At 42.5% G+C, this 18,517-nt stretch overlaps 1 pseudogene; it reads right to left on the reverse strand.

The window, feature by feature from the left end:
* Positions 1–14,231: 14,231 nt before the first annotated feature.
* LOC113885002 lies at positions 14,232–17,268 on the reverse strand (annotated as a pseudogene).
* Positions 17,269–18,517: the final 1,249 nt, after the last annotated feature.

Genomic DNA, 18,517 nt, shown 5'->3' on the forward strand with positions numbered 1-18,517 from the left:
TATAGATTAATGGCTACTAAGCTCTCTCTCCCTTTGAATAACTCTTCTTCAAACAAAGTTTCTGGATATTCTCAGTGATCATTACAGACACACAAATGTGTCCTGGTTTAATGTATCCACACATTGATAGTGGATTTGGTTCAGTCATGTACTGACAAAACTACCTTATAGAATTTGGGAAATAAAAATCCTGTCCCAATAAGGTGCAGCAGTGCTTTTAAAAAAAGTGGATAAGTAGTTGGAAGACTTTTGTTGTGGGCACCTTCTTCCTCCATCTGTCTTACACACACACACACACACACACACACACACACAACATACAGAGTCCCAGGAGGAACACAGAAGTTTGATTCCTGTACCTTTATTTCCTGCTCCGTGAGCAGCAGCATAGTATTGAACAAACACTACCAGAGTGAGTCTGATGTTCTGGGGTTTTTCCCAACTCTGCCTGAAGCAAATTCCTTTTTTTAATCTCTGGATTTCATCTGTAAGGGGAAAAAAAAATAGATCTGACTGGATGATGGCTGTGACTCTTAGATCTCAACTTCTACATACAAGGGAAATAACAGCTGTACCTACCATCTTACATGATAGGATTTCTTTCTGGATCTGTTTGTATTCCACATATGAAAAGGATTTCTCTTCACTAAACCAGAAGTCTAATTTAAAAGTTTTGGTCCTTACTAGTGGTCGCTGAAGGCAGAATGTGAGGGAAGTAACTTTGTGTGGATTCTTCTTTTTGTTAAGACTTATTTTATTATGTAAGTTTCAGGTGTACAGCATCATAATCTGACATCAGTATCCACTACAAAATGATCATCACCGGCAAGTCTAGTTACCATCTATCACCACGCAGGCGACCCCCGTTACCCGTTTCACCCACTCTCAACTCTCTTCCCTTCCTAGATCCCTCATTAGTCTGTTCTCTGTGAGTTTGTCTTTATTTAATTGTGAATGTTCATTTGTTTTGCTTTTTTCACAGCCACATGAGTGAAATCATACCATTTTTTCCCTGTTGACTTATTTCACTTAGCATAATACATCCAAGGTTGATCCACAATGTTGCAAATGTCAGCATTTCATTCTTCTTTGTGGCTGCATAGTATTCCACTGTGAGTGTGTGTGTGTGTGTGTGTGTGTGTGTGTGTCTTCCTTTAGTATATGACTAAAAAGGATATGATTTGATGGCATTGGTCAGAGAGTTTCTTAGCACATTAATTCTGTCCCTAATTGAAAAACAGACCCCAAAAGGGATATATTTTGAGGGGAGTTTAATTTCTCTTGGATTTTAATAATTGTAGTGTGTGTAGACTAAAGCTTCTGCTACTTTTCTGAGATTTCTTGGAATTTCCTTGAATTTCAGTCTGATATTTCTCTGCTTTGATACATACATATTTTATTAGGAGAAAAACATCTGCTCCCTACGTTTTCTTTTTATTCTCCTGCAGTTTTTCCACATTTATTATTCAAGCTCAGGTTTTACCATCTGAAAGATTTTGGAGAATCCTGCTGATCCTGGAGTCATAGGAGCCACAGCATCTGAAGTGCTATTACCAGAGCATCTTCTCCAACCAGTTTTGTGGGATACCTCCAGGAGGGCACTCATTTCCAAATCTACTGTTTTCAGCATCTCCTGGGGGGAATTTTAAAATCCACGTCCTTGAATTTAACGATTCAGAATTTCTAGAGCTGGTCACCTGTTATCGCTGTTCTTAAATCACTCCCCAGGTGATGTTGTTGCAAAGTCTGAACCAGAATCACTAACCCAGATTAAAGTCCCCAACTGTGCACAGTGAGGCTGGGGCTCATTTCAGTTCACTCATGTCTCCCCAGGTACATTGCAGTCCTCCATACAGTTTTGACTAATCCCACTGTTGACCCAACGTGTGCCTGTTACCTCATTCTGGAATTACGTGATGCCTCCGACCTCCTATTCAAATAATACCATTCTTCTGACTTTGCTCATAAATTCTACACTCCAAGAAATCTTACTTGATCATCATTAGCTGAACTCCCTTAAGGCATACAGTCTTAGCAGTGCAAATACACGTTTTTCAAGTGGATGGAAGGCCTTTCTTCTCCTAAATATATTTCCCACTTGCCTGCTATCCTGATGAATTCATTCCTTAAACTGGACAAGTCAGTCTTTTCAAAAAGAAGGTCTGGCGCTAATCACTGACAATCACTTATATAATCTAGCATCCTAACATGTGATAAAATGCTTTTGTCCTAAAAACAAGTATCCTCTGCTGAGAAGATGCGGTTTTCATGTTAAGGGGAGAATGGGCAGGGAGGAAGATTGAAACCAGGGATAAGAGAGCATCTGAACTGGGGAAGAACACACAAGTTAGTGGTGACCTGGAGACCTTTGATCTGGACTTCCTCAGCACTGGTCTTGCCTGTTAGAATGCTGATAGACAGATGTGCTATGTGGTGAACGGCGGGAAGATAAACAGTGCTTCAGGCGTAAGAACTGTCTTCTAATCCAGCCTTGGCCATTCAGAACTAAGTGTAAATTCTGAGTGAATTATTTAATCTCTTTTCCTTTATCATCTATAGACTATGGATTATAATACCTCCCATATTAGTTTCCTAGGCCTTCCCCAGTAGCTGAGACAGTAAAGCATCCACCTGCAATGCAGGAGACCTGGGTTCAATCCCTGGGTGGGGAAGATCCCCTGGAGAAGGAAATGGCAATCCATTCCAGTATTCTTACTTGGAGAATCCCATGGACAGAGGAGCCTGGCGGGTCACAGTTCATGGGGTCACAAAGAGTCAGACATGACTGAGCAATGAAGCATGTACACCCACATATATTAGTATACTAGGATGGTCATGATAAAGTATCACAGGTTGGGTGGCTTAACAATTGATCTCCTCGCGATTCTAGAGGCCAGACGTTCAACTTGTCAGCAGGGCTGATTTCCTCTGAGGCTTATCACCTTGCCATCTTTTGTCTTGTCCTTCGTGTCTCTGAAGTGTCCCTGAAGTGTCCCAGCACCGTATGGAATCTTAGTCCCCTGACCAGGGATCAAACGCACAGCCCCTGCTTTGGAAGCACAGAGTCTTAACCACTGGCTGGCCAGGGGAGTCCCCATACTTATTCTTTTGACTATTATAAGCATGGAATAAATGATTGGGAGTTAAATATCTATAAGGTCAAGATCCTTGGGGACACGTGTGGCACTATGCCTGTGGTTGAACAATGAAAAAGTTTCCAGCACAGAGCCTAACATGGAGAGAGAGTTAATAACATACACACAGCACGTAAGCACACGATATTTGATTTATCATCTGATTAATCTCTGAAATCAACACGCACTCCCCTGCATCCTTTTTATCTCCATTTCATCTCCCCTATGCCTCAAAGAGGGGTTCAGCTGGAAGGAGTCCACTGGAGTTGAGTCACTGAGCCATGGCCTGGGCCATGATTGTGTTGAAAGAGTTGGGAGGGGAAGGGGTTTCTGCCACTAAGCACTTTCTCTGCTTTTCCTCACACGTGAATGGTTTCAAAATGTTCAGTGGCAATGAACACGTTCTCTGAACATCTGTGAACAGAGTTTGCTGATGGCATCTAATTCTGTTGTTCTGGACAAAATTTGGGGGCCTCTGGTTATGGGTATAAGGCTGAAAAGTGTTGTTTTTCCATGACTCCTTCCAGCCTCAGGCTGGAAGACTCATGTACCATGAGTCACTGCCAGGTCATGGCCATCTCATCTGGGCAAGTTTGAAGAAGGGAGGGGATGAGAAGGTCGAGGTTTGAACACCCCAAAAAATAGACACACTGAAGAAACACCATGCTGATCTCCAAAGTGATTCTCTACCTTGTACCGTGTACGGCAAGAATTTCAGAAAGATGGCACAGATTTTAGAGGGTTTTCTAATCTGGAGAAGCATGGGAACCTTTGTGGAAAAAAGCCCTGTGGGATGTTTTTAGAAATGGAATGCCACAGGTTATTGTCTGGTTTCAGTTGGGAAGCTGAGGGGAGAAAAAAACCTAAATGTATTATCATACCGACAGCTAACATTATATTAGTGCAACATTAAGCAAGCTTTTCAAGACATGATTTGGCTAAAATAAGTCACCCCAGTGCGTGGGAAAATATGGAGACAAAATAGCAATCCGGGTGTCTGGTTTTTAAGTTCATCAGGATCACACTATACAGGCGGGGACAATTATTATCTTTTCCTTTTTGTTTATTTGGCTGCACAGGGTCTTAGTTGAGGCAAGTGGGATCTAGTTCCCTGAACAGGGATCGAACCTGGGCCCCCTGCTTTGGGAGCTTGAAGTCTCAGCCAGTGGACCACCAGGGAAGCCCCATCTTTTCATTCTACATACCTTTGGATGTTGAAGATGTCAACATCTCCACACTTCTGATGGGGTCAAAGGGCATATGGATTCTCCATCATCCTCAAAAGATGTCAAGACCAGATCCTGTATTAGCTTGATTGGCTTTCACACCTGTTCCAGTGAACCTTTACTCTTTAACAGAAGCCACGGTGGCTCAGATGGTGAAGGATCCTCCTGCAACGTGGGAGACCCAGGTTCGATTCCTGAGTTGGGAAGATAGCCTGGGGAAGGGAACGGCAACCTGGAGAATCCCATGGAGAGAGGAGCCTGGTGAGCTACAGTTCATGGAATTGTAGAGTTAGACACGACTGAAGTGACTAACACTAACTTACTTTTTTATAACTTTGTATTATTATTTTGAAGCTGATGTAAGAAACAGATTCATTTTCCAAGTCTAAAAATTCAACATCACTGTTAGGGAGGCTTGTAACCATTCAAGAACATGGGACAGAGCTGGTTGCTTGGACAGGACAGGGACAAGCTGGTTGTATTACTGCTCAGAACTCTGCTTCTCAGCTAAGAAAGGTCAGAAGCTCAGTGGTGGGGGCACCAGGGTTGAAAGACAGACTCGGTCACCTTAATCAAACTCACCACCTGTGTGTGAACAAAATCACTCATTTATTCCCTCATGGGAGAAACTGAACTGCCAAGCAGGAGGGCAAACGGTAAATGAAAGCAAAAGGGAGAATCAGTGTCTGGAGGGCATGTGTCAGCTTGGCTTTGATAAGATTTGAAGAACTAACCTCGTAGCAGAAATCTCTTCTCTGCTGATCACTGCAACATGAAGCTTTTGCTGTGTAACAAACCTTCCCAAGACTTATGGCTCAAAACGACAAGCGCTCAATTTAGCTCAGAATCCTATGGGGCAGCCTGGGGATTCTCCTGGCCTGAGATGACCTAGCCATCCTTGACTGGGTCCTCTCCTTTGTCTGTGGTCAGCTGGCAGATCAGCTGGCGGCTGAACAATGTGGGATGGCCTCATTCACACGCCTGTTGATGGGCAGGCTGTTGACCGACGCATCCACCAGAGAAGTGGGTTACCCTCCACTACTTTTTTTGCAATATAGCTCTCAGCGGCTCTCACCATGAAAGTTCTAGAGAAGAAATTGTCAAATTCTGCTTTTCTGTCCCTCCTATTTGTACACACAGTGCCCAGGATCCATCTTCTTTTGAAACCCAGTATAAGAATTTTTTTTTTAACCTTATTTCTGGCAATCACTCTGCAGGCTCACTTTCCAGTGATCAAATCCAGACTAGTTCACAAAACTCAGTCACTTATTTAAAAAGGCTTTTTTCAGCTCTTTCTGTTGCTAGTTAATTTCGTTCACATAAAACTAAGACATTCATTTAGAACTTTGGTTCACAATATTCATTCATTCATTTAGAAAAAAAAATTTTTAAGGACTCCTATGGCTAGCTCATGGGCTTCCCAGGAGGCTCAGTGGTAAAGGATGAGGGAGAAGTAGGAGACGTGGGTTCGATTCCTGAGTGGGGAAGATCCCCTGGAGGAGGGCACGACAACCCACTCCAGTATTCTTGCCTGGAAAATTCCATGGTGGACTACAGTCCACGGGGTCACAAAGAGTTGGACACGACTGAGCAACTGAGCACAACATGGCTAGCTCATTCACTCCTTAGGTGTGAATTTTACCAATGTCCTACGCAGCGCGTATTCATTGCTGGCTTTCTGTAACCCCTTCGTGAGTCAAGAAGGATAGAGACTTTACTCTTATCCCCATGGACCCCATGGCAGGGCCAGAGCAGTTGATAGGTGTAAGCAGAATACAGAAAAGCCCTGTCTGCTTGAACCATACTCTTTCATTCTTTATTAAATAAATAAGTGCATTGTCCCTGAAGAACTAAGCCAGTTCCCCTCCTGAAAACCACAGTGTTTGGAAAGGGTATAAAATTAACTGCTAAAAATGCCTGTCCTGTTCTCTGGGACAGTGGACCACGAGCCCGAGGGAGACAGACTGACTCAGGGCGAAGAATTAATGGAAGCTCGTGGCTCCTGCAGGCAGGAAGTGCTTTGATAGGCCCTTTCCTCTTTTTGTTACCAGGAGGGCCTGGACAATAGTCTCCACCTTGGAGCAGCTGTCCACTCCCCGTGTGATGATCGCAGCACATTTTCCTTGTCAGACTTGCAGTCGGCACCCGGGAGGGCGCAGGAAGAGACACACACAATGTTGGGGATCTGCCCTTGAGACTTGGAGCAGCATGATGGGTGGAGACGTCACCCCTAAGACACACAGCCGGCCCTTTGGCACACGTTTCCGGAAGGCCATCTGCTTCTGTGGTTCCTCTGACCTTTTGTTAGAACGCACCCGAAATTGGAAAGAAAGAACCAGGATAAAACTAAGCCGAAGGCAGTCCATTGCTTGTGAAAGCAAGTCAAACCAACAAGTCTTGGTTTAGCACCTAACGTGACCCCACTATTAGGGCTTCCCTGGTGGTGCAGTGGTAAAGAATCCACCTGCCAATGCAGGAGAGGCCGGTTGGATCCCTGGATGGAAAAGATTCCCTGGAGGAGGAAATGGCAACCCATTCCAGGATTCTTGCCTGGAAAATCCCATGGACAGAAGAGCCGGGCAAGCTACAGTCCATGGGGTCACACAGAATCAGACATGATTGAGTCACTGAATAGCATCAGTGATGAGTCCACTGTTAGGCCACATCTTGGCTGATGGAGGGAAAATGAATATGTTTTCAATGTCTACACAACTCAGGCACTTGTAGGATGCTGGCTAATGTCATGTAATCTTGTCAGTAGCTTTGTAAGGCAGGTTTTAGTGTCATCGTTTTATAAATGAGGGAACTAAAGCTTTGTGAGGTTCATCAACTTTTCCAAGGAGGCTCCAACCTCTAAAGAACACAGGAAAAGACAATGTAAGAATTCTGCCTTGACCTCATGTTTGGTTTGATTTGATCCCCAATGTGTTCCTTACTCTGATGCTTAACAGTTATTATTTCCCACTCTTGTATTCAGTGTCCAAGAGGCTCCATGAAACATGGAATCAGGAGACCTGGTTCTAGTCCCCTTCTGATAGATGCCGTAGGGTGAGTCACTTACTTGCTGGGTTTCCACCTCCTGATAATATAAGGGACCGGGACTAAGTGAGATCATTACCTTTCTAAATTCTAAATTTAAGCCTTCCCTGGTGGCTCAGTGGTAAAGAATCCACCTACCAACGCAAGAGACCATTGATCAATAAAAAAGGAAGTTAAAAAACATGGTCTGGATTTTTTTTTTTTTTTACAAAACATAAGGGTATTCCTTTTCTTGAATGTGAGCTTCATTCAATTTCCTAATTATTTTCAGGGACTTGCCAAATATTACTGATTTACAGATCTAAACTCCCTTGTAATACAAGCCACCGTGCACAGGAGTAGAAGCCATTTTGACAAAGGATGGAGAAGATAGAGTTTCAAAGAACGGGACTAATTCACAGCTAGATTTTGTGTTGGGAAAAGCATGGGTTGTCCAAGAAAATGAGGAGGAGTTGGTGTTGCTGGAGCCCAAAGAGTAAGGGTGAGAACAGCCTGTGCTGGAGACGAGGCAGGGCTGTCACCGAGGACCAGTGTCACGGTGACAGAGTTTTCATTGTGTCATGTGGAAGCAGAGACGTTGACCAAGCTCACACCAGAGAAGGCGCTGCTCTGGCTTGTGTTCTCAAAAGGTCAGCCTGGCAGCATTTAGTGGCAAGGGCCAGGGGGTAGCAATAGCTTGAAAGGGTATATGTATGTCTTTTAGGTGGCGATTGTCATTGTACATAAGACGTGGGATGGAGAGAAGTAGTTAGATGTTAGAGGTAATTGCAGCTGAGCCATCAACAGGACTTCAAGGCGCATTGGCTTTATCCTTTGTGCTATTTCTCTAACCACTCATTTTCTCCCAGCACCACGGTCACCCCACCCTGGGGTCTGTCACCGTCTACCGGAGCATGGCTGTTATTGATGGAGTTCATTGCCTTGAGCTCTTACCCTTGATGGTGTCCTTGACATCATAGCCAGACTTACCTTTCTAAAATGTCACTTCACACACAACTTGCCAGCTCAAAAATTTCAGTGTCTGCCCACCGCCTCCAGCAGCAAGTCCCACCTCCTTAGCCCGAAAAACAAAATACTTTGTCTTTCTTAAAGTACCTATTTAATGTACCTTAACAGGGACTCAGTAAAAATTATTTATTCAGCACCTATTACAGGCCGGATTAACTACCTCCAGCAACTTGTTATAAAGCATGTCTCTCGCTTACACTTGTACTCATCCTGTCTTCTGAAAATGCCCTCACCCTTTTCACTGCTTATGGAAATGCTCCTCTTCCTCAACCTTGATCAGAACTCATGTCTAAGGAAGCTTCTCGTGAGCCTTTAACTCAGACTAAGCACAGCTAGCCATTGTCTCCACACCCCAGGGCGTCTGCATGCCCTGCCTAATTGTTAGTAACCTTTAACGTGTCAGTGGAAGCATAAACCTTATTTTCGATTGAGAAGGTGCAGAGCTTGTTGCTGATGACATGATCAATAATGACATGCTTTGTTCAGAGCAGTAAGTTAGGCTTAGGGGCTTCAGATGCTGACAGGCAGTAGAAGGGGAAAACATCCACGCCAGAAGGGACGGTAGAAAATGCCTGGCATTCAGTAATTATTGAATAAATAAATAAGCAGATGATTGGCAGCCCCATCCAGCTGCAATATTGAACTGTAAGTAATTTGGCTCAAGCCAGCACCTTTTTTTTTTTTTTCCTTTTGTTGGACCGCACTGGGTCTTTGTTGCAGCTTGGGGACGTCTCTAGTTGCAGCTGAAGAGCTTACTGCCCTGTGGCATGTGGAATCTTACTTCCCTGACCAGGGATGGAACCCACGTGCCCTACATTGCAAGGTGGATTCCACCAGGAAGTCCCCAGTGCCTCACTGTTAATGACTGCATAACTACAACTTAGATAGTTCTTTCCAATCATTTCTTAAGTACTTTGTTCAGGAGATGCAAAGACAAATATTAGTGGTGAATTTGGGGGAAGGTGGGAAGTGGGCAAACCTCAAAACAAACATCATAAGGCAGTAAGTAAGAAAAACACACACAATAGCAATATATCAGAAAAGAAAGTGGTAAACCTCCTGGGGAAATACAGATAGACTAGAATTTGCTCACATCCCAGTTTGATTGAAGGTAGTCCTGATTCTGCTGCAACCTTTCTCACTCCTTGTGCACCCTGTCTGCCATCCATACTCTCTGGACTCCAGACACTTTGGTCAAGGTTACTGTCTTCAAATAGGCCCACAGCTTACCTGGGAATCTTGTTAAAATTCAGGAGGCTTAGGAGGTCTGTGGCGAGGCCTGAGGTTCTGATTTACCAAAAAGCTTCCAGATGACATCAAGGCTGCTGGTCTGTGGACCGGACTCAGAGTAACAAGATTTCTGTAGTCTCCCTGAATACATCTTCCCCCATTTAAGTCTTCTACAGTTTTATGGGCTAAGTCAAATGTCTGCCCTATGAAGGTAGTTACTAAAATTTAGGACTGTGCTTCAGTGCTTTTTTTTTTTTTCCTGTACTCCCTGGCAGGTATTTCTCTCCAAGTCTTGTCTCCCAGTTTCTCCCCAAGGCATTAACTTCTTAAGGGAAGGACTTGGTCTAATTCATCCAGACTTGATCTAATGCACCCAAACTCCATGATGGTATCTGTTACAGAACTGGGGCTTCATGGATATTTGCTCAGTTGAATTTGAATTGAACTTAAATTATGACTGTGCTTGAAATAAATGTGCACATGTTCCTGAGTATACCCTATTCAATGTAGGAAAGTGTTAGTGGCTAAGTTGTGTCTGACTCTTTGTGACCCCATGGACTGTAGCCTGCCAGGCTCCTCTGTCCAGGAAATTCTCCAGGCAAGAATACTGGAGTGGGTTGCCATTCCCATCTCCAGGAGATCTTCCCAATCCAGGGCTCAAACCCAGGTCTTCTGCATTGCAGGCAGATTCTTTACTGTCTGAGCCACCAGGGAAGACTAACCTCATCAACATAGGAAGACCAGATCTAAGTACATAGAAGAACCAAGTCATTTTAATATTGTATCACTGTGAATTATAATGAAACATGAATTCTAGTTATCAGAGTGGGCGCAGTCACCCAGAAAATAAACTTAATGAAAGCAAGACTTTTTTTTTTTCATGTAAGTCACTAGGTCCTCAAAGGCTAAGCCTGGGCCTTGCACCTAGTAAATAATAAGTATCTGTTGAATGCTCAGTGAATGGAGAAAGAGGATATTAAATCAATTTCATGAATAATCATAATGTCAGTCCCTAGAAAATGAAATAAGTGAAGCCCTATTAAGATCTTCATGTTTCTGAAATAAAGTAAAACCAAACAATATTTAGGACATTTCCACTCAAGAGAAGAAAGGCCAAAAATAATTTGAAAATCTTCCCCTATAGTGAATACACATTAAGTAATAAGATTTTTTTCACTAAGTGTATCTGCATACATAGCAGCAAAACAAAATCTAAGACATTTTTCCATTTGAATTATCTTTTCCCTAAAATACCAAATTGTTTTAGATCAACAAAAGGCTTTGTTTTTTTTCACTATTAAATATCAAGAGACCCACTTAATTGCAAACATAAACACTTTTTCCTTGCCTCTCCCTTCAATTTTGCTGATGAGGAAGATTTTGCAGCCTTACTCAGTACCAAAATAGCTCTGTTTTGCTGACCATTATCATCTTCACAGGGCAGAGCAATGGTAATGAACTTAAGACACAGGAAGTTTACCATCTCACAGGATAAAAATAGAATTTCTTGTAACCAAGATACCTCTCCCACAAAGGAAAAGCGACTAGAAATTTTTTTCTTTTTTTATTAATTGACAGAGAGTTGATTTCCAATATTATATTAGTTTCAGGTATACACCATAGTAATTCAGTATTTTTACAGCTTATATTGCATTAAAGTTTCTTACAAGATAAAAGTTATAATTTCCTGTGCTATGTAAGGTGTCTTTACAACTAGAATTTTTATTTTCTTTAACTTGTTCACATTATTATTCTGTATTCTTATATTAAGGTATTCATGTAATTAATACTTGGTGCATATTTTTATTCTAATGATGATTTTTTTTAATTCAAAAATTTTCGTTGCCTATTAAGCATTTTAGTCAACATGGCTTAGCTGAAGCCATCGTTACAAACAACAAACATTTTAGGACTCCATGTTTCCTCTAAAAATTAGATAGTAACAATTATTCTTATATGGTAATCCTTTCTACTGTCATATTTTACTTTCACTTTTTATTTTATTAAAAAAAGCTTAATTTTACTGGAGTATAGTTGATTTATAGGGTGGTAGCTTCAGGTGTACAGCAAAGTGACTCAGTTACATATATACATGTATTCATTCCTTTATAGATTATTTTCTCATATAGTTTATCATGGAATATTGGGTAGAGTTCTCTGATCTATGCAGTAGGTCCTTGTTGGTTATCTGTCTTATGTATAGTAATGTCCATGTGTTCATTCCAAGCTCATGATTTATCCCTCCAGCAATCCCACTCTAAGCAAGCATATAACCAGAGAAAACCATAATCCAAAAGGATACAGGCACCTTAATATTCATTGCAGCACTGTTTACAGTAGCCAAGAAATGGAAGCAATCTAAATGTCCATCAACAGAGGAATAGATAAAGATGTGGTACATTTATGCAATGGAGTGCTACTCGGCTATAAAAAAAGGAATGAAATAATGCTTTCACTTTTCAAATGGTAATTTAAGAGTAGGGGTATGAGTCTGGAATAACATTTGCTGAGTACCTAGTGTAAGAGTGTATGATAAGTCGCTTCAGTCATGTCCTACTCTTTGTGACCCTAGACTGCAGAGCCTGCAAGGCTCTTCTGACCATGGGATTCTCCAGGCAAGAATACTGGAGTGGGTTGCCATGTCCTTCTCCAATGGGTCTTCCTGACCCAGGGATCAAACTCAATTCTCTTATGTCTCCTGCTATTGGTAGACATATTCTTTATCACTAATGTTACCTGAGAAGCCCAGGGTAAGAGTGGTCCATTCCATCTTCAAAGCTGTTCCCTTTCTGTCTCAGAAATGAGAAAACTCAAGACCAGAGCGGGTAAGTCACCTGCCCTGCAGTTGGGAAAATCTGACTTTTCCCGACTCCAAAGTCCAAGATGCACCAAGATGTCTTTAGAAAGCTACCTTCTATTTTATTAAAATGGTATATCTTTGCATAAAAAGTGTAGCAAGCTGGGATGTCTGTAGCTTTGGTAATATAATTTGGCTCATTCCTTCAATAAACATTTACTGGATTTCTACCGTGTAATTGCCAATAGGCTAAGCGCTAAAAATAGAGATAAAATATTGTGGTGTCAGGAGAGACAGACCATTCAAAGACAAATGCAATTTGAAACTGCCAACACTTAGCCGCTTTGAGTTATAAAAATGTCCATTTCAAATGACTTATACTAAAACTCATTATCCAATAAAGAGACTAGCACACTTTATTCTAATTATTCTGACTTAATATTTGGAAACAAAAACAATTACATGTTATTTCTCAACATTTTGACGGTGTTGGCTGTATACTGGATAAGTAAATAAGCCGTGTGTGTGTGTGTGTGTGTGTTCTGGTTAATTGAAAACCTGGATTTCCCTGAGAACATTGCACTCGAAGCGGAGACAGGACCTGAAGGAGCCCTCTCAGTGAGTTTCTGTCCCAGTTCTGTGACACTGGGCAAGTCATTTAACTTCTCAGCTTCATTTTCCTGATTCAAATAATGGAGAAAACTTCCCCTATTTCAGAGGTTCATTCTTTAATTAATGAGCTGGTGAATACTTACCCAATAATTTGTATTCTTCCCTGCTCCCAATCCCTTCCTCCTGACTTAAATGCGAAGACATTGCAACAGAAACAAGCAACCTTTCAGGTTCCAAGTACTTCAACTGTTGTATTTTATTATCTTTCAGATCCTTCTGAATGAATTTGCTCCGTAATTTTGCCATGGCTTAGTGAGGGAGAAAAAAAAGACAGTTTATCACCAGGCAAATTATTTTTTCAGAGGATCTCTCTGTGGCAGGGAGTTTTAGTCAGCCTGGAGCTGACTCACCAAATCCAGACCCTGGGGCTTCCCTGAGAAATGCACTTGGATCATGGAGGTTCTCTTCTTAGGGCAGGACTGACGTGCTGGAGCCAAATCACCCTGCCCAAGATGGTCTGCACTCAAGGCGTCTCCAGAGCTGACAGGAAATGATTCAAGCCCAAGGTTGGTCAGAACAAGTGTGACCATTTCCTCTGTGCATGAGATGACAAAGAACTTGCATCAGGGACCTTTCCTGAATAGCCTACTGATTTAAAGGGTTCCAAGTAGTATGAGATAAGGCACATCTTTTACGTGGCATACTTTTGTCTTCTCTACTTGAGGACAAGCAGTACCTTGGACTGTAAATACACCACTTTCTACACCACCCCCACCACGCTTAAAAGTGATGAGGCAAATTCACTCTAACTGGTGAGTGTGTAGCTCCTACACAGTAACATGCATGTAACTATGTTCAGTTCAGTTCAGTCGCTTAGTCGTGTCCGACTCTGTGTGACCCCATAGATGGAAGCCCACCAGGCTCCCCCATCCCTGGGACTCTCCAGGCAAGAACACTGGAGTGGGTTGCCATTTCCTTCTCCAATGCATGAAAGTGAAAAGTGAAAGTGAAGTCTCTCAGTCGTGTCCGACTCTTAGCGACCCCACGGACTGCAGCCTACCAGGCTCCTCCTTCCATGGGATTTTCCAGCCAAGAGTACTGGAGTGGGGTGCTATTGCCTTCTCCGTATGAAAAATTATACATATTATAAAATCTAATTACATATGATTAAAAAATAGGACTAGATTATTCTTAAAGAACTACTATAGTTGCAATCAATTTTGCAAATATATACAGTTATATCCAAAAGTTTTACAAAAACAGCTTAAATCCAGAGTCTCCATTTCACAGCTTCACTAACGAGTGTGTGTTTTACTCCTCGTTTAGATGTTGTGTCTCAGAGTTATCTGCATAGATGGAGATGCTGGAAGACCATGGAGCGCAGCTTCCCACAGAAAATCATCAGTTCCTCTGGTCCGGAGGTTCTCTGGAACAATCCTCTTCAGTCTCTTCAGTCTCCTCTGAGCAGGACAAGTTTAGTGCGCTCATCACGGGGTGCACCCAGGACGTAATCTGTGTTATGTGATTGATGAAGTACTCGATTCCACCTGCTGTGTAAGCTTCCTCCCACCCATAAGGTAGACAATCCGTATCAAGTATGGCACAGACAGATTTAACAAGTTCCTTAGACCCAAGTGCCAGTGTTGCTGGGATGTTGTGTCCATTCTTTCCCAACGGCATGACTTAAATTTGACCAAGGTGCAGAATTATCAGAAAATACATCTTGAATAGCCTCTACAAAATGGAGAAGCTTTTCAGTGGATGCCTCAAAAGTTTTCCAAGCCATTTCTGATTTTCGCAATTGGCAGTCCAGTACTGTGATTCTCTTTCTTAACTCCTGAACACTGTTTATTTTGGTCAGAAAAACCAGCAAGCTGAGCCTTCAGCTCTGTAATCTCAGCCTCTAACAGACGGATCACTTCCTTGTAATCCATTTCCATTCCTTGTGCCTGTCTCTGTGCAGCTTCGGCAAGATGAAGCCGGCTTCGCAGGGCTCTTGTTTCTTCGACCACAGCTTTGGCTTCTTGTTTAACATTCTGGAGTTCTTCTGTCAATTGCTTCCTCTGCCTTTCCGATTCAAAAATTTTTCCTTAAGTGTCTTCACTTCTTCCAAAGTGTTATTTCTTTCATGCTTAAACTTTTCCATTTCATCTGTTTCTAAGGAATCACCTGTCTCCTGAGAAATCTGTGAATTTAATATACTGGAAATTTCATGTGCACCAACGTTGGCTTCATCCAATTGCAAGTAAAACAAGTTTCTGGCAACATGGACAAAATCTCCAAAAGACACCATCCCCTTTGGGTCTACTTGTACTTGCTGTCTCAGAGCTTGGTGGTATTCTTTTGTGGGCTGAATTCCAAGATAATTTAGAGTCATTTCCAGTTTCCCTACCTTAACGCAAACAGACGGATTTAGGGAAACCTTTCCTTGTGGCCCATAGTTATCAGTCCAAGCAGGGGCAATATCTGTATTAGACATATCTGTAGGGCTGTTGTCTGAAGAAGTAACTGGAATCTGTTCTGTTTTCTTGTATCCAGTTTTTATCTGATTCCTCCTAAAAGAAGGTAAAATGGCATCTGTATTCTGGGAGTGGATGAGGTCTTTGGAATTAGTGTTTCAGGAGAAGAAATAAGGCTAAATTTTGAGGCTCGAGGTCCATATTCTCCTGTAGCTTGTAAAAGGGATGAACAAGATGGATTTTCCAAATGGCTGCTGTCGGATTTCTGTCTTATGAATGTTGTCTCCCAAAAAGATTCTGACCTCAACTTGGCTCTGGTAATTATGCTTTTTGCTTCTTCGAATGATACACCAATCATGGACTCCTTGTTTACTGAGACAAGTTGATCTCCTGGTTTCAAACATCCATCCTTATAACAGTCTCCTCCAGGAATGATTTCCTGAATATATACCAATGGACCTTCATTCCAGTTAATTCCTCCTAGGATCTTCAAACCAAGGCCTGTTTTCTTGGTAACTGTAATCACCTGAAAGGCAGGATCCTTTTCAAGTAGACTGGATGATACTACAGAAGATGTATTTTTATTCATGGTTTCACCACAACTGTAGCCTTGGATTTAACAGCTGCGTAAATGAAGATCTTGATGAAGAGTCTATAAATTCTTCTTTTTCCTATCTTGAGGGACTTCCTGCAGACATTACTCTGACTCATATTACTCCAAGAGCTTCTTAAATGCTTTCCAGCCACCCAGCCTCCGTAGCCCAACTGCAAAAGTGGCCGTGTTAGGTGCTGTGTATAAAGCAACCCAACATGGATTCCTGTCACCTTGAAGCTCAGTTTGCAGGAACGAACATGAGTCACACATGTAACTAAACGTATTGTTACAGAATACGATAGAGGATCTAAAGTGTACTTTAGACCCTGTAGGGTGGGGCTCTGAGGAAGATGGTCAGGGAACACCTGGTTTAGGTAGGGCCTTACGCTGAAAGGGACTCTCACAGTGGGCTCTAAAGGGGCCAGGAGAAGAATGGGAGGCAAGGGTAGGAGAACCTGGATGGGCAAAAGCTCTGAGATGAGGCAGGTAGCTTGGTGGCTTGGAGGAGGAAGCAGCCTGAGGTCTGGGGTGGAGCCCCTGCTCTTTGAACTTGAGCAAAGCAAAATCAGTGCAGTGTTTCAAAGAGAAGGGTGTGGAAGTGGATCCATGTTTTTCAGGACTCAGCCTGGTTGCTGTGAAAGATAAGGGGCAAGAGAGGATGTCAGGAGAGTAAGGGAGGGACTTCTCTGATGGTCCAGTGGTTAAGATTCTGCACTTCCAATGCCAGGGACGAGAGTTCTATCCCTGGGCAGTAAACTAGGCTCCCACGTGCCATGCCGTGTGGCCACGAGACAAACAAAAAAAGAAACCCCCCCCCAAAAAGAGAGAGAGATAAAGTAAGGGAAACATGGTGACTGTGAGCATTAACAGGAGCCTTAGAAGGTGGAAAGGATCTGTTGGAGTAAGGAGTTGTGCACAGTATTTGGGATAAAGCAAAAAATGTCAGTGAAGGCAGAGAGGCAGGCTCAACTGAAGCGACTTGGAGCAGGTGTGCGATCAGGGTGGAGGGGAGGGGATGAGCAGAATGGCAGTTTCTGAGCCTCAGACTGTCCATCTCTCAAGAAAATCTGGATATACCTGTGGCTAACTCATATTTATGTATGACAGAAACCAAGGCCATATTGTAAAGCAATTATCCCTCAATAAAAAGTAAATAAATGAAAAATAAAAGAATGATGAACAACAACAAAAAAATAAATAAATGGAGGACATGAGGTTGCAAATGAAAAAAGAAAAATCTGGAAGAAACTGCCTCATTCTCTTTCTTACACCACTGCCACACTGATCCAGTAGAAGTAAGGATCTTTGTCTTTTCTGGGTTTGTCCCAATCTCTTGGCAACATCTCCAGTTGAATCTTAAAAGCTCCTGGGTTTACTTTGGGAATTTTGCTCTTTAGAGAGATACTTGACAGATTTTTTTTTGCCCCTTGAACTTCTTTGATGATAATAGAAATCTTTGAAAGTCAGATACACCCTAAAAAAAAAAAAATCACTGTCCACGTCCCTGACTCCAATGAGCCATACAACATGGTCAAGCAGTAACAATCTGATGTTCTGTAGCATCCAGGTGACACCCTCTGACCGTGGGGACTTTGGAGGGTGCAGCCAGGAGTGAATAGTAGGGACCCCCAGTGTTCCCACAGCTGAATGAATATGGCCCCTAAGGTCACTGATGAAAATGGCTTTGTGACTGAAGAAAGCGTTGCCCTTTGCGTGTGATTAGTGTGTGATTAGTAAGACAGAGATGACGCTATTCTTTCAAAGTCCTCCCATGACCAAATTTGGCCTCCGGAGAACGGGGTAGAAACATTTCATATGAGTCATGCCTGTTTGCCTCATGTCTGTCATTAGTTGCTATGGAAACCACTCAGCACAGCCCATGGGTTCAGAATTCCTGCAGTGAGCCTCCAACTTAGCCCCAGTTTGTACAGCAAACAAGTTTGCTTACTTTGTTAATCTTTAGCTACTTCCTGCCTGGTTCAAATTGGAAGCTGAAGAACTCAGAACAGCCGAGAGCACAGGGTGCCTTTTCCAGGTGAATCACAATAAGGGACATGCTCTTGTGTTCTGCCCCAAGGTTGGTATAGATATTTAGAAGAATTCCAGATTACTTTCTGGGTAATCAGGTTGTTAGATCAAAGCTGCTCCCTTGTTAACATGGACACTGTACATATGTGAAAGGCATTTAGGGATTCCTCACGTTGTCTTTTCTGGGTCCGTCCCAATCTCTTGGCAACATCTCCAGTCCAGTCTTAATAGCCACTGGCTTTACTTTGGGAAATATGCATTTTAGAGAAATGCTTGACAGATTTTTGCCCCTTGAACTTCTTTGATGATACAAATCTTTGAAGCTCAGATACAAGAAAAGTTTATGTGCAGAGTGCCTCCTGGTGATTCAGAGATTGATGGGATGCTTG

Source organism: Bos indicus x Bos taurus, chromosome 27 (assembly GCF_003369695.1).
Source record: "Bos indicus x Bos taurus breed Angus x Brahman F1 hybrid chromosome 27, Bos_hybrid_MaternalHap_v2.0, whole genome shotgun sequence".
Lineage (NCBI taxonomy): Eukaryota > Metazoa > Chordata > Mammalia > Artiodactyla > Bovidae > Bos > Bos indicus x Bos taurus.